This window comes from Cyanistes caeruleus, chromosome 2 (genome assembly GCF_971803275.1).
Source record: "Cyanistes caeruleus chromosome 2, bCyaCae1.hap1.1, whole genome shotgun sequence".
Taxonomy (NCBI): domain Eukaryota; kingdom Metazoa; phylum Chordata; class Aves; order Passeriformes; family Paridae; genus Cyanistes; species Cyanistes caeruleus.
Genome location: NC_141702.1, coordinates 81,453,233 through 81,477,335, shown reverse-complemented (window position 1 = coordinate 81,477,335; position 24,103 = coordinate 81,453,233). Strand labels below are relative to the sequence as shown.

General features: G+C 35.7%; 1 protein-coding gene and 1 long non-coding RNA gene across 2 annotated transcripts in view; both read right to left on the bottom strand.

Annotated features, from left to right (window-relative positions):
• Positions 1-24,103, bottom strand: part of AKT3 (AKT serine/threonine kinase 3) — a 149,852-nt gene that overhangs the window by 112,631 nt on the left and 13,118 nt on the right. The window lies entirely within an intron of this gene.
• On the bottom strand, positions 370-4,971 carry LOC147654958 (uncharacterized). The gene is made up of 3 exons (XR_015283565.1): positions 4,660-4,971; positions 4,490-4,547; positions 370-4,056 (listed from the first exon to the last, which is right to left on the bottom strand). It is a non-coding gene; the product is annotated as an uncharacterized LOC147654958 (long non-coding RNA).

Here is a 24,103-nt window from a genome sequence, read left to right as displayed (position 1 = left end):
CACCTCTCCTTAGGAATGTTCTGAAGAAGAAGACACTCACAGAAATCATACCTACCTTCAAAAGATAGCCTCACAAAGACATGTATTGTTTCCTTAACAGTGCTTTGAAGATAACACAGAAATAGCTGGGCTACATAAAAAAATACATATATCCTCTTAACAAACTTATTTTTTAACTGAAATTGTGTGTGCTAGAAGTATCTATAAATTTTTAAAAAGCAAATTTTAATGGTTACCATCATCATCTAGTTCCCTTTTTTTAAGGTCAGTCAAACAAAGAGATGCAATAAAAAGCTATAGAAAACCTACTGTGATTCAAACTGCTCTAAGTGTATGAATAAACAAACCAAAGTCAGCATGCAAACCACGTTTTAAATGGTGGCACAAAATTTTATTTGGTATTCTCAAGCAACAATCTTTACACTTGTAAATCAGTGATCTTATGACAACCATTAATAAACATTGTCCAGATTCTTAGTGGCCAAGGACTTATTTCATAATTTTAATTAACCACCTTATTAATATATGCAGCCCTTCCGAAGTTTTCACAATTCCCTGATTTTCTTTGGAAAAGGGAACAACAAACAAAATCCAGAAAGTTCCTTCACTACCAATGCCCACATATTTACTTTTCCTGCCCTTCCAGGAAACCCATGTGCCAGGGTAGATGTATCTGAAAGGAAACTGTCAGTCCATCCTAAGAAAGATTTCCAAGAAACAGTTTTCACCTCACACTGGAAACTAATATCGTTGAGATCAAAGATCAGTAGACATTTTCTGTGTCTCTTTCAACTCGTATCTACAAAATTCAAGAAAATCCAAGAAAAACCATAACAAAAGGATGCCTACAGAGGGAGGAAATAAACCCAGGCATGTTCACCCTCTTCATCAAGTACTGAGCACGTTACACATGGATCCATGTAGCTACTCCCCTTTTCGACAGGAAAGTCATCATTCTTCCAGTGTCCCAGAACACAGCATAAACTGAAATCCAAACAGAGAGCACTGAGAGGAAAGGATTCTGCGATTCTGCTCTGCTTGCAGACCAGGTGAGTTATGTGTATTACCCGGATTTTTGCCAAGGACAATCCAGATTTTTCCCAGCACAGGGGCAGAAACAGAGACATTTCACCAAAAAGTTTGTGAAAGTGCTCCAGTTAAACTCTCCAGATGTAAATTCTTTTGTAGCAATCAGACTTTATTTGTTAGTTCATATCCTAATCAAAACAAAACAGGCAAAAATAATTTGCTTACTGATGCCACTTTTTTTTCTTAAAAACTGTCTGCCTTTTTCACGCTCTTCCTCTCCCACTTTCATGTCATTGAAATAGCGACTGACATCAGAAAGCAGCTGTGCTGCACACACCCCACCACCGTGCCACAACTGCACAAGAGCCTCCCAGCCTCTCTCTGAAAAGCTGAAACCTAATTAGGATGCTTAAGATAGCTTTATGGATATTGCAAACGATAAATAACTAACCCAAACATATAGGCTATCACAAATGCAATGGATAATTTTTTAATCCTTTTCATCTAAAAATATTCTGGTGTTCCTACATATTGCACAGAAAACAATCAATGCCACTTGAAAAACTGCTTGCTTTTCCGTTTTGCACCTGCACTCTTCTGCTGTGAAAGTGTGTTTCGCATCAAGATTTTTATCACCAGTTCTCAAGGTGGATTGAATTAGAGTAACAGTATTTCTGGAAAACACACCACCAATATTCTATGAGATTCCTTCACAGATCTAAGTAAGCAATAAATTGTGCTCTTCTCAATTTAAAGAATATTTCATTATTTTGTCCGTATTACATGAGTTTGCAATTGTGTGAACAGTAGACTTAAAAATTTCCATTTTTAACATTAAAGGAATTATGCACATTAAAAATTACATAACCTTGTGTAAGATACGTAAGCATAATTAATTCTATATTTTTTGAGGGCAGACCCTAATTCTTTTTTCAGGCACTTGAATAGTTAGAGACATTCCAAGGTGTAAACATCACAGACTCCACAAAAAGTTAATACATCCAACAGGGGAACAGTATCTTCAGAAAAACAGGGAGCCCTACCCTTAGGGATGATAAATTCTGGTACTGATGTTTCAACATCCTGGTGACTAGAGAGAGAAGGGAGAAAAAGAGAGAGAGAGAACACAAAATGCATTACTAATGAAGATTTTACTCATTCAGGTAGAATAACAGCAGAAGACTGGTGAAAACAGTAGCTGGCCTGATCCATTTTAAAGTTCTCTGAGCAGTCACCTGCACAGGTTGCAAGGGCTGAATTCAAGCAAAACTCTGCTGAGATGCAGGGATCTACATGGCTTTTCTGTCCATGAGAGGCACCAGCCACAGGCAAGAGGCATCCGTAAGAAGCCCCAAGGAACCCAGCACCAGTCAAAAGGCAAAGGGTGTGCTTGTTTGCGAGGTCCAGTTTTCTGCTATTATTTTTCACCCTTGAATTCCAAAAGTATGCGTATTTAAAATGCAGTGCCATATTATCTGGAAATCTATAATTTTAAGGCAAAATTACCACTGTAAGAAGTAAGGCTGTAACACGCCAGAGAAATGCACTGGCAGTGATTCAAATCCATCTCAACAGAGCTCGGCACAGACATCAGAGACTGTCACAAGCAAACTCTCCCGTGGAACATAAGCATTCAATTACATTATGGAGTAACATCACAGAGTTTGATTCAACTACTACAGGCTTTGGTACTTTTATCAATGCAGTCTTTAACTGTACATATAAAATGTTAGTATATGCTCACAGTTTCACATATAACAATACTACAAACTTCTAGGGGAGCTCTCAGGTATTTAAACATCTTTCCAGTCTGGTCTTATAAACCTCATTTCAATATCTGAAACTCAATAATGAACTTTTTAAATGTATTCACTAGCAAATCTTTCATCATTACAGATACATTAAATACTTAATAGTTATTATCAGTTTCCCTTACACTCCTTTAATACAATAGAAATCACAATTTGCACTTCTGATGTGAACTAAAATTCTTTTACTCACGGGTCTTTACCCAGGTCCTTCCTCTCCACACCAAATATTGACAACTAGAAAATAGTAAGCATTTTACCTATCTGTGTCTATCACCACACTTCCATCGGGTTTCAAGTCTTCCAAATCCAATGGAAATGAAGCAAAAAATTAAGGCACTACACTGTATTTATGAAAATATTTCTCCATACAAGGATCATATTCATAGTGTAGACATTTGTACCAAACCACAAAGAACCTTTCCAATATGATAAAGCAAGTGAATATTTGAAAATATAATTCATTTCCAATTTGTAATCTGTGAAAGTGTACTAATTCACAAACACGATCTTCATATACCATTAAGCAAACATTACTTTGTAGGAGGGAATAAAAAATGCAGCTCTTCCTGTGTATGTTTTCTGAAGAAATTATGTATATCAAAATGAGTTTAAAAAGCAGAAAAGGCAAAATTTGCTACTGCAAAGTTAATTAGGTCAGAATTCAAAATTTCTCCAGTACTACCATTTCACACTACTTCAGTGACAGTTTATATATATCAGTGTGCTTATGTTTTGTAGAAAAAATCTACAATGTTAAACTGCAAAAAGACTGTTCATGTAAGGTTTTTTTCATCCAGGAAAGTCATTTACGCAGCATGCAGTCAAAACACATATTAAAGAGCGGTATTATCTAGATTGCTGAAAACAATGCCAACTGAGCCACTGGACACTCACATCCAATAAAAACAATTTGATTTTGAAATAAGTTTATGACAATTTAAAAATACATTATCAGCAAAGTTTGCAGTCCTGCTTCTATTCCTGTGTTTCATGCTTCTCAGATGAGTGACTTCAAAATTGAGAAGTAGGTCTCAAAGCTGATTCACACTCCCAATACACTTGACTCATTTGGAAAAGCATTAGCTGATTATGAAGTCCTTATTGCGTCTGGCACTATAAATGAAGTATCCAACTACATCCATAGGTAAGAATAAAACAGACAAACTTTTTTAGGCTACTTGCAGCAACTGAAAACAAATTTCTAAGCATTTAAGGGCTGTAAGAACAAAGAATGGAAAAGGAAATTACTACTTCACACAGAACAAATGAAATAAAATCTCTGCTGGCTAGCTTTCTCAAATTAAAAAAAAAAAAAAAGGGAAATTTAAAAAAATCAAAAAAGGGAGAAATAATGATCAGCTGTTGGAAAAATAGCTTTAATGAGCACTTGTAGCACCACATTAAAACAGCCAATTTGCCTAATAAGTAGGGAATGTGAGTCTAAAACTACAAAAGGAGTGTGAAATCCCATGCTACAACAAAAAACTGTAGCAGAAGAAGACAGAGTGCACTGAATTTAAGTAGAAATCTATATAGAAATGTACAGTAACTTCCTAGTAAAACCATGCCAAGTTTCATATCTTCACTTTAGCATTGCATGGCACTTGCCATCTCCAAAATAATCTAAGCCCTCAAAAGTACATGCTTACCAATGAATCCTGTCAGAAGTCCTGGAAGATGGAGATCAGGCAAAGCTGGGGGCTGGGACTGGGAGGAGCAAGAAGGGAAATCAGAACAAACATCTATCAGAAACAGCATTTACTAGACATTCCTAGGCACCCATATATGGGGCACCTGTGATAAGTTAGACCTGACTAACCTGGCTTTAGGGCTGGGATCCCAAATATTTCTGCAGATACCCAAAGGCTGAAGCTGTGATCTTAATGTCAAAAATGACTGCTTTATGGGGAAAACCTTTTTGTTTAAAAAAAACATCTCTCCACATGTCTGCATTTAGATCTCAACTGCTGTGTAAATTCCTGCTAATGTAGGTGTCTCCTTGGAGCAAAGCCTACCCATTGCAGGAAATCCCCACCTTTTAATAGAGCAGAACCTGGAGGAATCCTTCTGCACCGAGGGATTTGTTCTGGGTTGTTAGAAGATTATCTCCCGTTCGGTAGCCTCAGGTGCTGTGGTCGGTCTGTCGCTGGCTGCTAAATGGAGCAAGGTGAACTCCTGTGCTACAGCAGCCAGTCACGTGTGACTGCTCTCCCAGGAATTACCTTGCCCAAGCTCTAAAATCTGAGGTATCTGGCAGAGATGTCAGCCAGAGGACTGCCTACAAGTTTCTCAAAAAACAAAGGTGCATGTCCTGAATGGCCAGGAAACTTTTCGCACGCTACTGCTCAGGAACACAGAGAGTCTGTTTTGTTAGAGGCAAGGGAAAGGGAAGGGGGGAGCGCTTCAGAAGTTTATTTCCTATATAATCACGCTTACAACCTGCTGGAACAAAAGGAACAACCAAAGAGACCAGAGCAGCAGAAAAGTTCTGCTGGATCAACTCCACTCCCAAGTCTGTAACAGCAGGGAGCCCCTGTTTGCAAGCAAACTTGCAAATGTGGGAGGGAACAGGGAGGCAACAAAACTAAAAAAAAAACCCAAACCAAACCCAAAAAAACCACACATCCCCACACAAATTTTAAAAAAAGCATGGAATATATATGTATTTTCTCTTTAAAATTAGCACTAGCATAAACCTGATAGCAAACTTCTCAAATGGAAGCAAATGCCCTGAAATCCCACCTAAATACAGACTCACTTTGAAAGAGACTTTGTAATCCTCCCACAGTGGATAGTAGGGGTCACAAGTAAAGACCATCCAATCTTTTATCAAAGTAAAATTTCTGCAGTGATCACTGTTCAAACATTTTGTAGATCACTGCTCATGGTACCTTCACCACCTGTGACAGTTCAGAATATCACTATATTTATTTTCATCAAATGAAAACAGTACACTTTATATAAGCAAACAGAAAATTATTTTATTTTCTCAGTGAATAAAACATTGCAAAAATACATTTTGATTTTAAAAACTCCTCTGTCTCTTCAGAGAAGACTAAATTACTAAAACACCCAAAATAGAAACAAATATTAAAATATTAAAAAACCCACAAACAGTCAAATACTATTTTCAGCTTTCTTTTGAATACATACACTAAAGCAAACAAACTAAAAATCCTTAGCACAAAAAAGTCATGGGCAAATTTAAATGTAATAGGATGTATTAATAAAATATAAGATTATAATAATATTATGACAGTTGATGGAAATCAACAGATTAAAAGAAGTATTTGACTATTATGCATCCAGCTTTCCAGAACAACCAAAATATCCTCAATCACTCTGATGTCACCACTCATTAAAAGCCTCAGATATTTTTCCCCCCCCAAAAATATTAGATGATGGAAGGAAGAATAATTCTCTGTTTATCATTTATTTGAATTCTGGTTTTATCTGATCAGTAAGCTGACAGTCACAGGCACACTGAAGAGATCATTTATTTGGGTATAAGAAAACAAGCTATTTCCCAACAACAAAAAAACAAAACAAAAAACCACACAGAACAGATTAGTACACCTTAATAAAACACCTTTGGAGTAAAGATGCTCTTAGCAAATCAAATACAGAATAACAAAGAGCAAGATAAGCATTCTAAACGTAAAAAAACCTAACATCCAGTTACAAGTCAGTCATGTATGGAGATGCTGAAACAGCAAGAGCTCTTTGCAGTAGTCCAGATTTAGAAATTTGATTGTCTTAGAAATATCTGTGAAGAACAAGCAATGCAATGATGTTACAAAAAAGACAAATAACGTAAGAGATAAATATCATTATGCTATGTATTAACAAAGATTTTGTAGGCAAATCAAGGAAAAAAGAGCTAAAATAAGATTTTTTTATTTTTTTTTTTCTGTTTATCCAGCAATGATAAAAGCTCTGAAATATCAGCATTTACAAATTTGGAGCACTAAAAAATTAAGAGGGGCCACTAAATTGGTAAAGGTCCTGAGAAAAACAGACTGTATAGGGCTGGAGTTTTTTGTTTTTAAGAAAATACCAAGTTTGAAGTACACTAAAAATAACTAGGCTTATCCTAGAACTGATAATATGGTAGGGAGTAAGAGGAAAAAGAAATATAATAATCTTAAAATATGCGAGTCTCATAAGGAGGACAGTGATTAATTGATCTTTGCATCTACAGATGGCAGTACAAAAAACGATCAGCAGGGAAATTTAGACTACATGTTGCTAGAAAGTTGGTCCAAATAAAGTTTAAGTTGCAGAACTACTTCGTACCCAATAGTCACTGGAGCTTTCAAGAACACCCAAGACAAACATCATCTGCACTTATTTTGGTTTTGAGTCCACATCAAAATGAGGGGGACACAACTTTAACAGTCAAAATTTCTTCCCATGTTACATTTTTAAGTCAAATAAAAATGTATCAATACAGAATCTCAGTTGGAAGCCTTGTTGGAAAGACAGACCAGTATCTTTGCACTTACCTAGTTATTTTAGTAGGTAGTTTACAACATAAAGTACAACTGTACTTGTTCTCGCAGCTTAGTGAGGTTAATGAGAAAGTGATATATTTCTCCATTATCTTATTACGAGGTAATACGCTGCAACTCTCCATTTGTTCAATAAATAGTTTTTAAACACAGGAAGCACTCTTTCGTCAATATTGATAACAGTCACATTATCAAATATTATAAACATCGTAATATTAAAGATTACCTATGTTTTAAGAAAAATGTGTCTGGAGGGGAAATTTTATTTTGCTTTAAACAGTTTCTGGGAGGAGCACAAGCGACTACACTCAGCAGTAGTCCCTTTTCCAAAGGGAAAGTGGAGGGAAATGCCAGTCCTCCTTCACAGGCAATTCCCAAAACAACTTCTCAAACAAGCTATGAAAGGAATAAAGTTGAATCAGGGACAAGGACAAAACAACGCAGGCATGCTGACCCTACACAGCAGAAAGACAAAGACTGAAACATTCCAATTTTATTACAGAACTAATTTAGTAAAAAACCTGGCATAAACTCAGCGGAGCTGTACTGTGGGAACCAACATATTCTCATCTGTGCAAACCGGAGTTCAATACCAGAGAATCACCCATTCAAGGCTATCAACCTGGCAAATCCTCTTAGTCATAAGTATTACCCTGTATGTCTAGATTGATTTTGACTGTGCATCAAAATGGGGGGATGAAGTCTTCATACAGTCCCTGACAAAAACCCACCAAAGACTCCTCTCATCCTACTGGAGATCTCCCACATGGAGAGGTTGCCTATCTTTCTTAAGAGATCAAGATCATATTAAATAAGATTTTATATCAAAACACTGCTATGAAAATGCACAGAAATATACACAAATTCTACAAACAACCACTTCCTCAATAACTGGAATTCAAATTAAGATTTAAACAATGTTTTCTTTTTGTTCCTATTTTGTTTAATGCATTCCAACTTAAAAACCCTCTTTCATAAAGATGTGTTAATCCTCTGCTCCTGAAAAATATGTCAATATTTTTAATGATCATCCTATAATTGTTCTCTTGAAATAAACCTTGAACAAAGAACACAGGGCGACTCCTGCCAACTCTCTGACCACAGGTCAAAGAATACAGTAATCCTGTATTTTTAGCTCTTGAAGATTTTTTATTGTTCTGTACTCTTGAGCAAAAATCTTTAGCAGTGAGCACAGAACAACTGCATTTCAAACCTCTAGGCAAAACATAACTTGGAAGAGTATATTACACAATGTCTTTTCACTTCTTTTATTGCCAGAAACATTATTTCTAAGCTTGCCTTCAATACTACTAAAAGTACATAATTACAATCTAGATACACAGAAATTTCAGTTGCCATGCACACAAAAGAGCAAATGGCCATGGAAACAAAAGGAGAAGAGATATTCTGGAGCGTGCTGGATTAATTTTTTCATATAACATAACTGAAATCTGCTCTGAATTTGATGGAATAGACAACCTCTGACAAAATTTGTCAGTTTTAACTACAATCCTAACTGAACCTAATTACACAATAAATCAGATGCAGAATCTGTCAAAGTAGAAAATCATGACCATGTAGGTTCTACAGGACAGAGCATTGTGCATGAGAGGAAGCCATCTGAACTGAGCTCCATCAACACCAAATATGCAAATGGGATAAAAAAACTATCTGTAAAGATTTTAGAAGAAAAATAAAACAAATTTTGTTTACTCAACATTGAGCCTGTAAGTACAGCTGAATTGCACTTGAAAGCTTTTCTCTCCTTTATGAGGCATTAACAAATAATCACCGTAACACTCATCATACTGTAAGTGGAAGAAGCAGAAAAGCTGCAGCTATCAATAAACTTTTGAAATGTTTGTAGGGTTATTAATTTTGGCTAAACTTGTTATCCTGCTAAGAGAAACTGACAGTCTTAGTTCACTACTTAGAATCATAAGATGCATCTAGAAGGTGAATGAGTTGTTCAAACCTTTCACAGAATACATTCATTCCCATGTGTTAGGCTGGGAGTCTGAGATGATTCAGTCAGGAGGGGAAAAAACCAAACAATCCAAATTAACAAAAAAAAAAAAAAAATCCAAGCAAAAAACCCACTCCCCAAGAAACCAAGGAAACAAAAAAGCTGTAATACACACACATCCCCTCACACCCCTGTTTGGGAGGTTTTTTTCCCCCTTGAATAGGGGAAAATAAAACACAAACCAATTCTATTTACCAAATCTAAGACATTACTGAATGCTTGCTTTGGACAAACTTTGTTGAGATTATTATATCTTAATAAAATATTTTGCATAATGCATGAGCAAGAGATAGATTGAGATAAGAGATTTGAAAGCTTCCATTTCAACTAAAAGTCTTCTATAAAATTTAAATTCTGCTGTTTCCAACCAAACATTAGGCTCATAGTAGGGCAAGTTAAAAGATACTGTACTGCAGAGAAATGCTGGTTTAGAAAGTCCTCAATTCATATGAAATTAAAAAGTAGAAAAATATAAGGGCAAGTGTTCTCAGAGAACAGGTAATCCATAGTACTGTCATCAACTGTAGGTTACTTGGATAAAATAAGGCTGGATTTTTATTGAAATAATCCTGAATGCTCTATTATACATTAAGCTAATTAGTGGGAATGCATCTGAAGATTTATTTAATTACACAATTTTTCTCTTTTTGGGACTGAAATTATATACAAATACTAAATAAACTAGAACACATTATAATTAAATACTCTGCTTAGTAATCTGTATTTTTACTTCTGACCTTCAACTTTTAATCATTCTTTGCTGCCTGTAATATTAAGAGAAAACAAACCAAAACTCTTCAGTTTACAATACAGAGAAAAACCCACAAAGAGCCCAAAAATCCCTGTGCAGTTTTCACCAGCTCTGAACCACTCCTTGCACATCCAGTGCGATGTCCCACACCCTTTTTACCTTTGGCGTTGTTCGATGGAGAGACTCGGAGCTGGTGCTTTTTGTGTGTTCCTCCAGCTGCCCAGTGGCATGCTTTCCATGACAGATGCTCTGGCTTCATTCTTAACATATGTTCCAGATGATAATTCCATCTTCTTTTCTGGATAACTTTAGAGCCAAGGGGTTTTTGAGCTGTCTAATGAATCTTGGCATCTGTTATAAATTCATTCCATTTAATACATAGTATTTTTCTAAGGCATTTGCTTTCAAAGGCATTTAGATGTCTGTACCTTTGTTGGATTTCCAGCTTTCACATCCATATGTTGTGATAGAAAGCAATATCCAAGTTGAAGTTTCACACCCTGGTCTTTAAAATATGGATTTTTATGACCATATCTTATTTAGTTGGTAAATGAAACTGTTGCCTTGCCAATTTGTAATGCTAGGTCCTTAGTGAAATCCCCAGATGACAGGCACCTTACTGCTGAGATATATAAACTTCTTTCTTTCTTACATTTGTTACTTTCTGGTGCAGACTTTGAGCTGGAAGTTTTCAGGGATAAATTTTATTTGTCTATATTTTTTTTCCTTATAGTTATATAATAGCATTGTGAACAAAGTACTCAAAAAAAACCAAACAAACAAAAAATAATGGTTTTAACTTCATCTTCTAAACACTGAAAGACAAGAATGCATTGCAGCATTACAGAAGTTACTGCAATTACCATGGAATTCCTGTTTGTTGCAGACTTCTCATGCCTTCTTAAGTAATTAAAAATTACCAGTCCCTGCAATGCAAGCTTTCAGTATTTTTTTTTTCTGAAACCCCATCTCCACATTAAACTTACTCCATTTTATAATTCCTTGATGCCATATCTAGCAATATAGGTACCATATTTCCATACCAAACTTGCTCACTTTCCCAGCCTATCTAACCCATCTTTTAAATTTCTCTATTCTCTGTATCCTTCTTGTTTTACCAATCACTCTCTACTCCCAACAGGCTCATCAGCTGCTTAGGGCCACACAAAAACAGTAGCATTTACTACACTCTTTCAAACAAGACCAGAGAACAACTGTGGCCAAGGGAAATGTGTAGCAAAATTAATGAATGACAGGTTTTTACACCAGAAATGTACAGTTAGATTTACAGTATGAACCAAAAGAAAAATATCTTGAAAACTTTACCAATTCTTCCATTTTTGCAATTTCAAACTAGAAACAGAATCTCTAACTACAACAGAAGCTGAAACCATCAATACATATTTTTCTTTCAGAAAAAAGAGTGCTGCTCAGTGCAGCATGAGCATAAAACGCTACTTCCTTGGAGCTTATCCTTAAAACAGACTCGGAGAAAGTTCTCCTGATCTTCACTGCTCTTGGTCCCTGCTTGATATCCCAGGTTTCACAGTAGCTCACTCTATTCCATAGTTAAAAAGAAACATCAATGCAATTAAGATTTACAAAAAGACACCTCTTTTCTCACAATGAGGATTTAAGAAAACTGCCAACTTCACAAGCTTTATTGAGTTTTATCTTTCTGATTCTAAGTCTCTGCAAGGCTTTAGGCTCACTAAAACCGTCTGTGTGTTTCAGATGGCATAATTCTCTTCCTACTAGGTGTGCTCTAAACAGCAATACTGCATTCTTCAGACATTGGTTAAACCACGATGCATGGAATTTCTCAGTACAGAGTAATTTCTAATATTTATCTATTCTGAGGAAAGATTAAAATAGATTAATTTCTTGCTTTTATTGTGTTAAAAAAATAAAATACCACACCCTAAGTGAAGAAATACGAGCAGATTTTCAAGAAACTCTAAAGACAAGTCTAAAGACAAGTTATTTGGAGCATTTTTAGATATGTTATGGCAAAAGACAAGAGATCATGGTGAGCCACCCTTTTTATAAACCATGCATGTAATCAAAAAAACCTTTATGGTAAAGCTACAAATACATTTACATCAACAACTCACAAAGCACAGATGGCTTTTAGGGAATACAGTGAATTGCAAGAAAGGAAAGGCTATTAATATGCTAAAGCTATAATGCAGGACTGTATTTACTACAGAAATACAAATGTTTACTGTGAGGTAATTTACCAGGAACAATTATTTCACTGAATACAACAACCTGTGGTTTTCTATCCACCAAAAATCATAGAGATACTTTCCTTTTGTAAGGAAAGTTCAGGCATACTCTAGATGACTACACAATGATGGTTCTGCACTCATCTTGCCTCCCAAAAAAAAAAAAAGAAAAAAAAGAAGCCTTTTTTCCCTGTTTATTTTATTATGTTCTCAAGTATCAACTTGTTACCTTTTATACAGGAAAATTCATTCCAAGAAACCAACACAGATTTGTATTTTATATTCTTAAGCAAGAATAAGTTAAATTATTGAAGTACATTCTTCAAAAAGACAGAAAAAAAACCCATTAATGATAGAACTTTCTAGAATGTGACCTTATTTAAGTGGGGTAACAATAGTAACAATAATAGTAATAATGTATTAATATTATTATTGAGTGGGGTATTATTATTATTATTATTATTATTATTATTATTATTATTATTTACAGCAGATTCTTTAAAACCTCACTACCAATACACTCAACATTGGTGTGATTATCTATTAATGACTATATGGATACAGAGGAAGCTGGAACAAAAAACATATCTCAGACAAATACATTAGTAAGTATTTCACAGCTATTATATATCACAAATAACATGCTAGAACTATTTCCCCAGCTTTTCATTTTTGTATACTAAATAAAAGCTATATCTAACTTCTTTGATCTTCCTCTCTACCCTGGAGAGGATGTAGGGCAACACAAAGTATTTGAAAGAATCTCTAAAACCTGCTGGTTTGGTTTCATTTGGGGGTTTTGACTCTTAGTTTGTTTCATTTGCCAATAAATTTTTCTAATTCATCTAATATCAGCATGGATGTCCACAGAGCTGCAAATAACAGCAATTCCCTGTCTCCTTTGGAGCAAGGATAGTTGGAAAGGGAAATGTTCATCATCTCTACATAAGCCTCTTTGAGCCAAGAGCAGTTCCACATAAAATCCTATGCACACGGTGTAAATTAAAAGTATAAGATCATGAGATTGAAAACCATCCAAAGGGATCTTAGTACAATGTTTACAGCAAAAATTCATTTAAAATATTCATGTGCAAGTTGAAATCAAGGAATAATCCGTCTCCAAACTTTGTTACATAACCAAGCAAACCCAGAAGTAGGGTATTCATTGCAAAGAATGAAGTTCAGACAAAATCTACTTTACAGGAATTCTACTTAATGTAGCAGAAAATATACAAGAAAACTCAAGACTCTCCCAAATTAACATTACCTGAAGTTTCACTGATTGTCCACCAACACAGTATGAATATTCTGAACTCTGAAAACCATTAAGTATCATTTTAATCTTGTGTAATACCTAGAAGCCAACAAATCACTAGCCTCAGAAGAGTACCTGTCTATCATAAGCTTTGAGACTTTTCTGGTTAAAATACGGGTTTTAACACCTTTCAAGCTATAAACACAAGAGGATTGCAAAGCTACTCTAAGGAACCACTTAATGTTCCAGACATTAGCCAAGTCATTCTCCTGTGAAAAAATTCTGTTTATTTAAAAACCATAAATGCACAGGAATAGGAATTAGCTAACCCTCCTGGTGGTATTTTTTAATTCAATCACATCTAGCACAGAATAAATCAATGGTCCTTTTCCAAACATGAATTCCAAAGAACACCATCTTGAAATACAAACTAGCTGTGCCATAGTCTTGTGGTAGCGACAAGTCCTGAGTTTTAGGTGCAGTTCTGTGGCAAATTCACTCTTGCAAAGGTGGGAGCTGCCACTAGAAGGGAGCTGTCACATGGCCACTCTCCCATTCCCGTGTTTGCCAGCTCTACTGTTTGTGCAGCTACACAGTGAGTCAGGTCAGGGAAATGATCCATATGAAAGTTAACTAGGAAAATAAAAATAGATTCATTTTCAGCCAGATAAATTTCCTGGCATGATTCACCATATCACCATTATGAGCACAAGTGCCAACACAACCGAGCTAGGGGAGGACGTGACACTTCCCCCATTTCAGCAACAGCTTCCACTTAAGTTTCAAGTAAACATGGAAGAGCATCAGGGGCAAGTTCGCAAGCTTCTAATTAAAATACAGTAGCTGCCGCTGTTTCTCAAGATAAGAATAAAGTTGTTCAGAAAAGTTTCCAATGTATTAGTCAGCATGCATAAGCTGGCATGATATTATAAAAGCCAACACAGTTCAAAACAGAGTGAATACCAGCCTCAAAGTAAAGCAAAAGATACTACATAGAAGCACACTACTTTGAAGGAATTTTTACGCATGTAAAAGTTGTACCACTAATCTATCTGCAATTTCATGAGATCAAAAGTGACCTCATAGGGATCAAGCACAGGGAGAGATGCTGCCATGTTCCTACAGATTACTCTCTCCCAAGGATCACTGTTCAGGGGTTTCCTCCAGTCTCTCTGGAAGACACTGAAAGAACTAACCTTAAGATTTTTCCATTTTCTTTAACAAGTCATCTCTTTGTACAACCTAACAGATTTTACCACTTCCTCTGCAATGTGTCAGGATAAGCAAAATTTTCTAAAAATCCACTTCTTCTCATTCAGACTAAACTTCAACTACTAGATTAATTTTATTTCCTATACAAAAATTATATTTTAATTCTATAAAATTATCTTTTTTGAAGCCTGAATATTGTAATGTAAGGCATTTAGAAGTTTCACAAAGATAAACAAACTCACATTCAGGAAGTCTCTGAGGTGAAGTAACAATACTATTTCCATTTTATCTGAGGGAAACTGTGATGGATAAATTCAGGCTTCCTCAACACCGAGTGCCAAATTTAAGGTACTATTGGCCCAATCCTTTATTTACTTTACCATCTTATGTCTTCCTTCACTATGAACTAGGTTGTCCATAAATTTATCACAACCGAAATCACAGAGCATTTGTATCATGTAGCCCTCAAATCTCTTGCTGGTGGTAAAGTTCTCAGTACCTCAGCCCAATTAGCAGCTATTTGTGAAGATTATTCTGGTTACAGTAACTTTTTTATTGTGGCAAAGTTGATAAAAGACTATCAGGAAGCTGTGCCCAGTAAATTGTTTTACATTTCAATGTTCAAATGTGAATAACTGAGGATTACACAATTTGGAATTTCAATGCAAAAATTGTAACAACTAATGAAATGGGGAACTTTATTATATTACACAGTTAATATACTACCATATTGTAATTCAACATTTTGGGGAAGACTACTCTCAAAGTCAAGACAGCCACCAATTTATAAGTGATCTTCCGAATCTATCTAGAAAAAGAGAATGTGTTTTCTTACCAGTGCTCTGGCGTCTACACATTTATTTCCTATCTTCCTATCAGTTTTTAAGAAAGCACTTAGTTAGAAAGCAAATTATAAACTAAGAATTTACAGTAAATAAGATGTCAGTTGCAATGATCTGGTAACAAAGAAACTTACTTTGGTTTATATAAAGTAAGCTAGCAATGCCCTGAGTTGTGAGGGAAAGAATAAATAACAACGCAGACTAGCTGAGAGATAAAGTAGTACTATTAAGCGATGGCATTAAAGTGCACTGGAAGAAATGAGACTGGAGGTACACCAACATCACAGATAAGGAGTATAGATCTGAAGCAAATCTCCCAGTTATCAACTACTACAAGTAGTACAAGTTGGCTTGCACTGCGACCACCACTCATCCATTCCCACTGCTGTGGGGCTCTCAAGTCCATAGGAACAGACGTGACAGTGCATCCAAAGCAAAGCTCTGGAAACATTCATATGCAGCTTGAACAAAAATTTAAGCATGTCTCAACAGATTTGCCTCTATCAGGCTGATGGAGTCCTACCCTGGGAAGCAGGAATCCCTCCCAAAGCAAGTTAAGGTCTGTGCTGTTGGAACTAAGCAACCATGTTTTGCCTGCAATTTAGATTAAACTGCTCTCAAGGACTTGGAGATTGAATAAATCACACTCACCACCAGCATCTTTCCATGTTTTGATGGAAAAAAAACATTTCGTCTCCAATTGGTAGAGATGCTCATGAAGGGTCAACAGTTCCTCTTAGAAAACAAAACACAATTAAGACAGTACTGACTGGTTTTATAAACTTCTTCCCTGGTTTTCTCCCTAAAGTTTTTTTATTGAATAAAAAGCTTATTTTCATTATCTCACTCTGCAGTCTCATTTGTCTCATGCCCTGAAATTCTGAGTTCTTAGTCCAGTCCTAAAACTCTTTCAGAACCTATTTTCAAGTCACAGCTGTTGACCTCAATAATGTTTTTGACTATTACAGCAGGGGTAGTATTAAAGAAGTGGCTCCCACAGAGGCATAAGCTGATTGACCTAGCTGAGGTAAGAACAAGTACACAGACTGCTTCTGAAATAAAATAAATCACAAAGACTTGGGAGATTTGTTGGACTGGCATGTAGGTATATTGAGAGAAGATGATTTTCTACAAGGTATCAAAAGTTCTGGTATTGCAAGCATATTATCCTTACAAACACAATGTGAAAGTAACACAAACACAGAGGAATTTTAATTGTAACCAACGTATTACAGCATGCCAAAGGCATTATACAGCGTGACTATTTAGCTTCAAGTAAAAAGTAGAGGTTTCAATAAACAGAAGACATGTATTTGCCAAATGGTTCTTCAAATTCTTCTCCAACAGCATCCCTTGGACATTTTCTGGTCATGCAATACTGCCAGGCCAAAAGAGTTGTGAGCAGGAAAAGGGCAAAGAATTGCTAACATCTGGCTTCCCTAATCCCTGCAACAGAAAATGTTTAACCTTGCTTCTTTAGAAGTATTGCTCTCATGAGTAACTAAGCAATGAATAAGAGAAACCAGCATGAGAAAATCTTCAGAACTTGAGCAACCAGGCAGCATTCATTATAGAAGAAATGGAAGAGACATACAAGAACCTGTAAGGTCACTGGGTCCAGAATACTCCAAAACTCCCAGGTATTTTCCTGTGTTACAAGCAACCTGTTGCTGTCAGGAATAGCAAAAGTGCTTTTTTACCATAAAACTCAGGATATTTGAAAGCTTTAAGCCCAAAGTGATAAGCACCAGAAACAAGCCTTACAAGCAACAGCAGGGAAAACAAAGATTTGATTTAGGTATTGAATTTGGTTAGCTTCTTTTCACAAATCTGAACACCAGTAGTACCAAGGTCAAACATATTGATATGCCCATGAATGTTCCAGGTTAATAATACACTATTTCTACAGACAGAGGAGAACACCTTCCTCCATTTGAAGATATGTACCTTCTATCTGACATATTACTGGTAGGAATTAACATATTCAGTTAAAGAATATGCATAGAATTTTAGCCACTATTCATCTACAATGCAGCTCCATGTATGAAATCTTCATTTTTATTTATGAGAATCAAAAGTGTAAAACCATTTGAAAACTGGTAACAGTCTCTATTGTAGCTGCAATGAAACAAAAACAATTCTAAAACATTTAAAAATTAATCAACCATGCACAATTATCTAATTGACATTCAACAAGGATATTGCAGCAAAGATAATCTTGAGACTGCTTAAAATACTTTGCTTTTTATGCTTCAATTTCTATTGCAAACTGTGTTTAAGAACAGAAACAGGTAATAGTAGAAGGTGGAGAGCTGCAAAAATTACACTCACCTATGCACTATCTAAAAAGTATCTGGAATAAAGTTATTTAGCAAAGAGAACACCTCATCCTAGTTACATCAAGTTTAAGATTTTCATATGGTTTTGATCCTCTTCAAGGAAAAGTATGGATAAAAAAGGTGTAATTATTCCAAAAGGAAGATCTTGGTAGCCAAATACAAAGTGAGTGGGGCAGAGAAAGGGGTTAGAGAACCTCCACTCCAAGTGGCGTAGTTGCAGGAAAACAGCATCTAAATACATACATTTCCACTCATAGTGTATGTGGGGGGAAAAAAACAAAAACACACCCAAACAAATAAAACACAAAAACAACAACAAAAAAATAACAACAAAAACATACAAAGAAACAAAAAAAAACAAACAGTGCTGACTGCAAGCAACTTTACAGATTTACCTAAATCCATCCCTACACTGAGCACAAGACACAGCAATCTCTTAACTATCTGGGAATTATAAAATAACCAACTCTAGCTACCATGCAGGGATATAAAAAAGGTCACAGTGCTATTTTTCCTCCCTTTGGCCCACATGGAACTGCCTCTTTTACATTCATATACTTTGTTAGAACTTCACATTTCGCATTAATTAGATAGAATTAGAGTAGAACAACTACAATATAAAAGGCTTATTTAGTTTCAAGTCAATTATCAATCAAGACTTTACCTTAAACTATTTGCTAAGACAATTAGAAAAAAATTCTTTAAATTTCTTCTACTTTGTGTAGCAGATGTTCAACAGAGCCTATTTAAATTTGTCTTTGTTAGAGGTGTGTTAAATTGCTCAAATAATTCAGACAATCTGCAAACAAGATTTCTGACAGGTTGTGAATAACACTCAATTAATACCATAACTTCTGAGATTAATTTTCCAGTCAAGTCATTAATGCCGCCATTAAAAAAATACCCCAAAACCCCATAAAAAAACCCACAACAACAAACAAAAGAGAAAACATACCACATGAACTCAATCTCCAGTGCGTACTTCCAAAATTAACATCTGTTTGGTGTTGTTTCAACTGTAAAACTCAATGTCCACTACATGAAATAATACAGTTATTTTCTGGATTTGAGCCAGAGGGAGGAGGAAGAAGATATGTTACCCTAAGACTATAAATAATTTCTACTTTAAACAACAATTCTATTAGCATTTGGAACAATAGATTTATTCCACTACGCTATTTATTCTTCTTGATAGAAGATATAACAACAGTAAATATTTTCCACACAGTTATTTCTCAAAATCCCATGATACCTGCATCATGTCCTGAATCTCAAAAATGAAAACAAAGTGGAGTTGAGTCAGTCTTATCACAATAAATCAAACACATTCTATGATCTGTATGGATTTAGAAATACTAACACCACTTCAATTTTAGATACTAAGAAGTTATGGAAGGTATTTTAAAAAAGAAGAAAAGAAAAAAGAAAACCATTGAGTGAAAAATCATATTACAGTATTTCAGTGATACATTATTTACAGGACAATATCATTAGGAAGCTTCACAGGAAAGCCTCATGATATTTGTTTTTACCACCATCTCACTACATCAAACATCTTAAATAATAACAGTTAAGCCACAAAAATTTTGGACTTCAGCTCCCTCTCTACAAGATTGGAATGCTGGTAGATGTACCATGTGAGCCACGTGAAGGATGCCATGGCAAACTGCATTACCTAACGCACCACACCAGAACACCAAAGCCCAGAGATAAGGCAATAGAAGTGTGGCAACACAAGCACTAACTTAAACTGGTAACATATTGTTGGTCTTTAAACAATGATTTAGCCGTCATGTTGTGCCTTACGCACTTGGTACATCCCCACCAAAACCAAAACCTTACTCTTTCAATTAACAACAAAGTTAGCTGACATGTTAAACTTAAAACTGGGTCCTTAAAAAAGTTAGCATCTGTGTCAATTCTTCCTTTGTCCCAAATGATCTTTCAATAACATGGTAACAGAAACTCTTAAATCTTTTCATATGTTTAAATTAATTGAAATTTGTGCACAGGTTATATATAAAGAAATTAGGTTGCAATTAAGCAAAGTTATGAAAGATCCTTAAATCTAGTTGTTGTGACTATTATAGACCACAGACAAGGTCAGGTCTACAACTTGGAAAACTTTGGCTTTAAAGAAAAAATACCACATGAATTATATGCATAAAACTCACTTCTGTAATGATACAGCCCTAATCACACTAGGCATGTTCATCACGTAAAAAAACATGTTTCCAAACTGATAAATTAAAAACATATCCCTCTCTGCAAATCATTAAATTTAATTTAGTAAATACAGTAAATGCATGCTAAGTAAAATTAAGGATACCAACTTTCCAGCTTTTACATAAATTTAAAGATATTCACTCTACAAAACATTGTCCTCTGCAAATACAAAATGTAAAAGTAATTTCAGCAATTTCTGCAGAGTGCTTACACTAACTGCAATAATGTCAAATATTTAATTTCTGTCTATCAGCAACAAGGTTCAGGTCACTGTATTTAAGGTTCTTAGTCAAAACTTCTTCCTTTTCATCTGCCTGCATTACAAGGAAAAATGCTGGTGTCATCTAAGAAATAAAATCATAAATGAAGACAATGCATCTCTCTCCTAATCTGGCTACAGGTATAACTGGAGAACAGAAAAAAAGAAAAATTATGCTCATTGAGACAGTGAATTGCAAAAATATGTTTGCAGCCGCACGTGGACACAGGCCATGAGCTGCTTGGTTATTGTCACTGGATCTAAGACAGTAAGTTACAACCATTAAGCTGGCCTTACAAAATTACATTCCCACTCCTCTCACACCTGAGCAGACACTCCACCCTAAGGTGACCGGTCTCCTGGCTCTCCACTTGTTCAGGTTCTGATGTCTCACAGGAATCTCAATTAGTGCTTCAGTTCATATCAGGAAAATGCTTTTGCAGCAAATCTTCTCACCACCCTAGTTAATGCACTTTCATCTGCTGCTTGAAGCAGTCCCACAGTGCACAAACCTGGTTCCTTTCAGATGAAACTAAAAGCCACAGGATGCACTTCAGGAGCACTGCCACTGCTGAAAGGGCACAGAAGCAGACAAAAGCCAGTCCAAATTAACACCCATTTCACTCTACAAATGCACTAAGCTTAGATAGGTATCAAGTCCCCATGACCAATTACTACATTCTCCCAGTCTGCTCTTACTGGGCTGCATTACTTGTTCAGGCACACCCAGTCACTGTGCTTCAGGGCTGTCTTTCACCTGGGTCCCGAGGTTCCTCAAGCTTCTCAGGCACTGCTTCTCCCTGGGTTTTGTGTCTTCTATTGTCCAAAGTTCTCACCTCCATCTCTGCTCATTTGACCAACACCTTACCCTTCCACAGTATCATCTAGTCTCACCATGCTGAAACTGCTTCTCCTAAAAACTATTCAAAGCCCAGGTATGATCAGTCTCAGAAAAACTTAATTCTGCATTTCTCAACTTTGAGTAAAACACTAATACTTTAGTGGATGCCTCATTTAAGCACACGCAGAAAAACAGGGCTTTGATGTCAACTGTATAGCATCACATCTGATTCTTCAGTGCTCAACAGCAGGCTTAAAACCTTACAAACATATAGCCTTCAGCCCTCTATTACTGACATGGATACAGCAATAAGAATGATAATAAAGCAAACATCTTTTCACTGCATTTCACAGCCATTCACAGTGTCCTAACATACCGTCTTCCCTAGCAGACTCTCAATGCAGAGAGAGATCCCCAGCTCTATTTTTAGTCCTCCCCTCTCATTTCTACATTGAGTTTGCCTAACTCGCCTTTGTAATGGCCCATCTCGTTAGACAGCTCCTCAAAACCATTTTTCATCCCAATACCTTCAAGTCATCCTCATACTCCTGACTGGGCTGTGAATCACAAAAAAAAGAAGTTGGATTTCTTTTCCCTTTCCTTGTAACACAAACCATACTGACTGCTGAAGGGGACAATATTAAAAGGACCAGGGCTGTAGTCACACGACCAAGTAATTCAGCATAATATAAACAGATCAGTCGACTGTAGCAGTCCAGGCCCCTGTGTTCCCAGCAGGAAGGGTTTACAAGCCTTATTTCTCGATAAATTCAGTCTGGAGTCTCAGAAATTTATGCTGCACCATACACTTGGCTCAGGGCTGTCCAAAGGGCTGGTCACTGGGACTGGAATTCATTCAGTGTCTGCCTGGAGTAAAGATCCCACACTCACCTTTTTCCAGGTGGAACATGGTTTGTACCTACAGCCTCTGAACTGAGCCAATGAATGTCAAGTGGTAATGATCAAAGAATTCAGTTTAAAATTGCAACAGAATGATCGCTTGTGGAAGCAAGACAGCTTTACCCAGTCCCACAATGATTCTTAGCACAGACAGAGAATATTTAGCTGCCAAAATAAGTATTTACTGAGCGTATTCTCAGAATATAGAATAAAGTTGGATACTTTTTCTTGGCAACATTTAAAAAATCCACTTTACAACTTTGATTTTCTTGTTTCAATGCAAGGTTGGAATAAAAGTTGTAATTACATGAAATGTATAACCATTGAATAAAATGCTTACAAATTCTTAGCGTTGTGAAACACAAATGTGCTTTTCCTTTTGTTTTCAGAAACAAACAAAACAAACACTTTAACCCACCAATAACCAGAATAAATCAGACAAAGAAATTTACAGACAATACTGGATGCAATTTTAAAAATTTCCATTAAAATCTACATAGTTTCATATAGCAAGGAAAAAAAAAAAACCCAACCATAAATTCAAAGTTATTTATGATAAGGAAAAATGCATGCCATGAAATGTCTTTAACTGGAAAAGAAAACAATTACTAACAAAACTGACCTCAAAATGTCAACTTGGTGGACTTTTCTTCAATTAATTGATAGTAAAACAGAGTGAGAAGAGAAAACCTTTATTTAACATTTCAGAATTTCAAATATTAAGACATTGAATTTCAGTGTACACTGTCCATGTCTGGATCCCAGTAATTAATATATGTATATCCAACTGACAGCAGTTGTAATAAGAATGAGCAATATTACCTGAAGGAACTGATGTCATGTGAAAGAAAATTATTTGGAGCATACTAATCATTCAAATACATTTGAAAGAATTTTATATGAAATAATCAAAAAAGGAAATCAGATCACCAAACTGAGTAAACAACAACAAGGTGGAAAGGAAAAATAATTTAAATTGTAAATAGTTCCTGTCATGTAAAATATTATTTGTTATAAATACAGGTATGTACCGCAAAATAGGAAGCAGGCCTTACACTTAACATGGTTTATCTCATTTTCATTTACAGTACCCATAAATCCTGAAATATGATTTATGCAGGAATAATAAAAGAATAATAAAATCTTCTCTCATTATCTTGCCTTCCTTGACATTTAATGTCAATCTGCAATAACAAAGCTAATAATGATCTTTGTCTTCACACATTGCTATTGAAACAAAGTATTTCGTTGTAAATTAAAGGGTAATTTTGTTCCCACTACTTCAGTCTAATCTTTCTGGGCTAGGATCACAGAAACTCATGGCATAAATCACCCTAAAATCCAGATCACCTCCTCTCTCTGAGAGAGTTTATGTTCTTTCGAAAATAATCATGTGCGCAACCACAACCTAAAGCAAAGCAGCATGAAGCATGGAAGATTTCATCCAAAGTTCATCACATGATACGAATGCCAGATATTTCTAGAGGTTTCACATTCATAGCTGAACATACACCAACCTCCCTAAATTGCAAATCACATGTTGAAACATTTTAAAGAAACTCAAGAATTCACAGGATTTCAAATATAACAGAAAATCATACTTTATACTGGCTTATAGTTAGGAAAGTATTTGTTAATTATATGGCTTCAAGGTCTGCTAAGTAATTAGGTGTATGCTGAGCCTTATGCAAGTATTATGTTGATTTTACTGGGACTACTTGAATCTGTAATACAAGCTGAGGTATCTTGAATCTGTAATACAATCACTGAATGATTTTGACATCTAGGAAATTTCACTGAAAGTATCAGATCTACAGCAGCTTCCAGGCAACCTTTGACTGCACACCTCTATTACTGCCTCTTCAAGATGCCA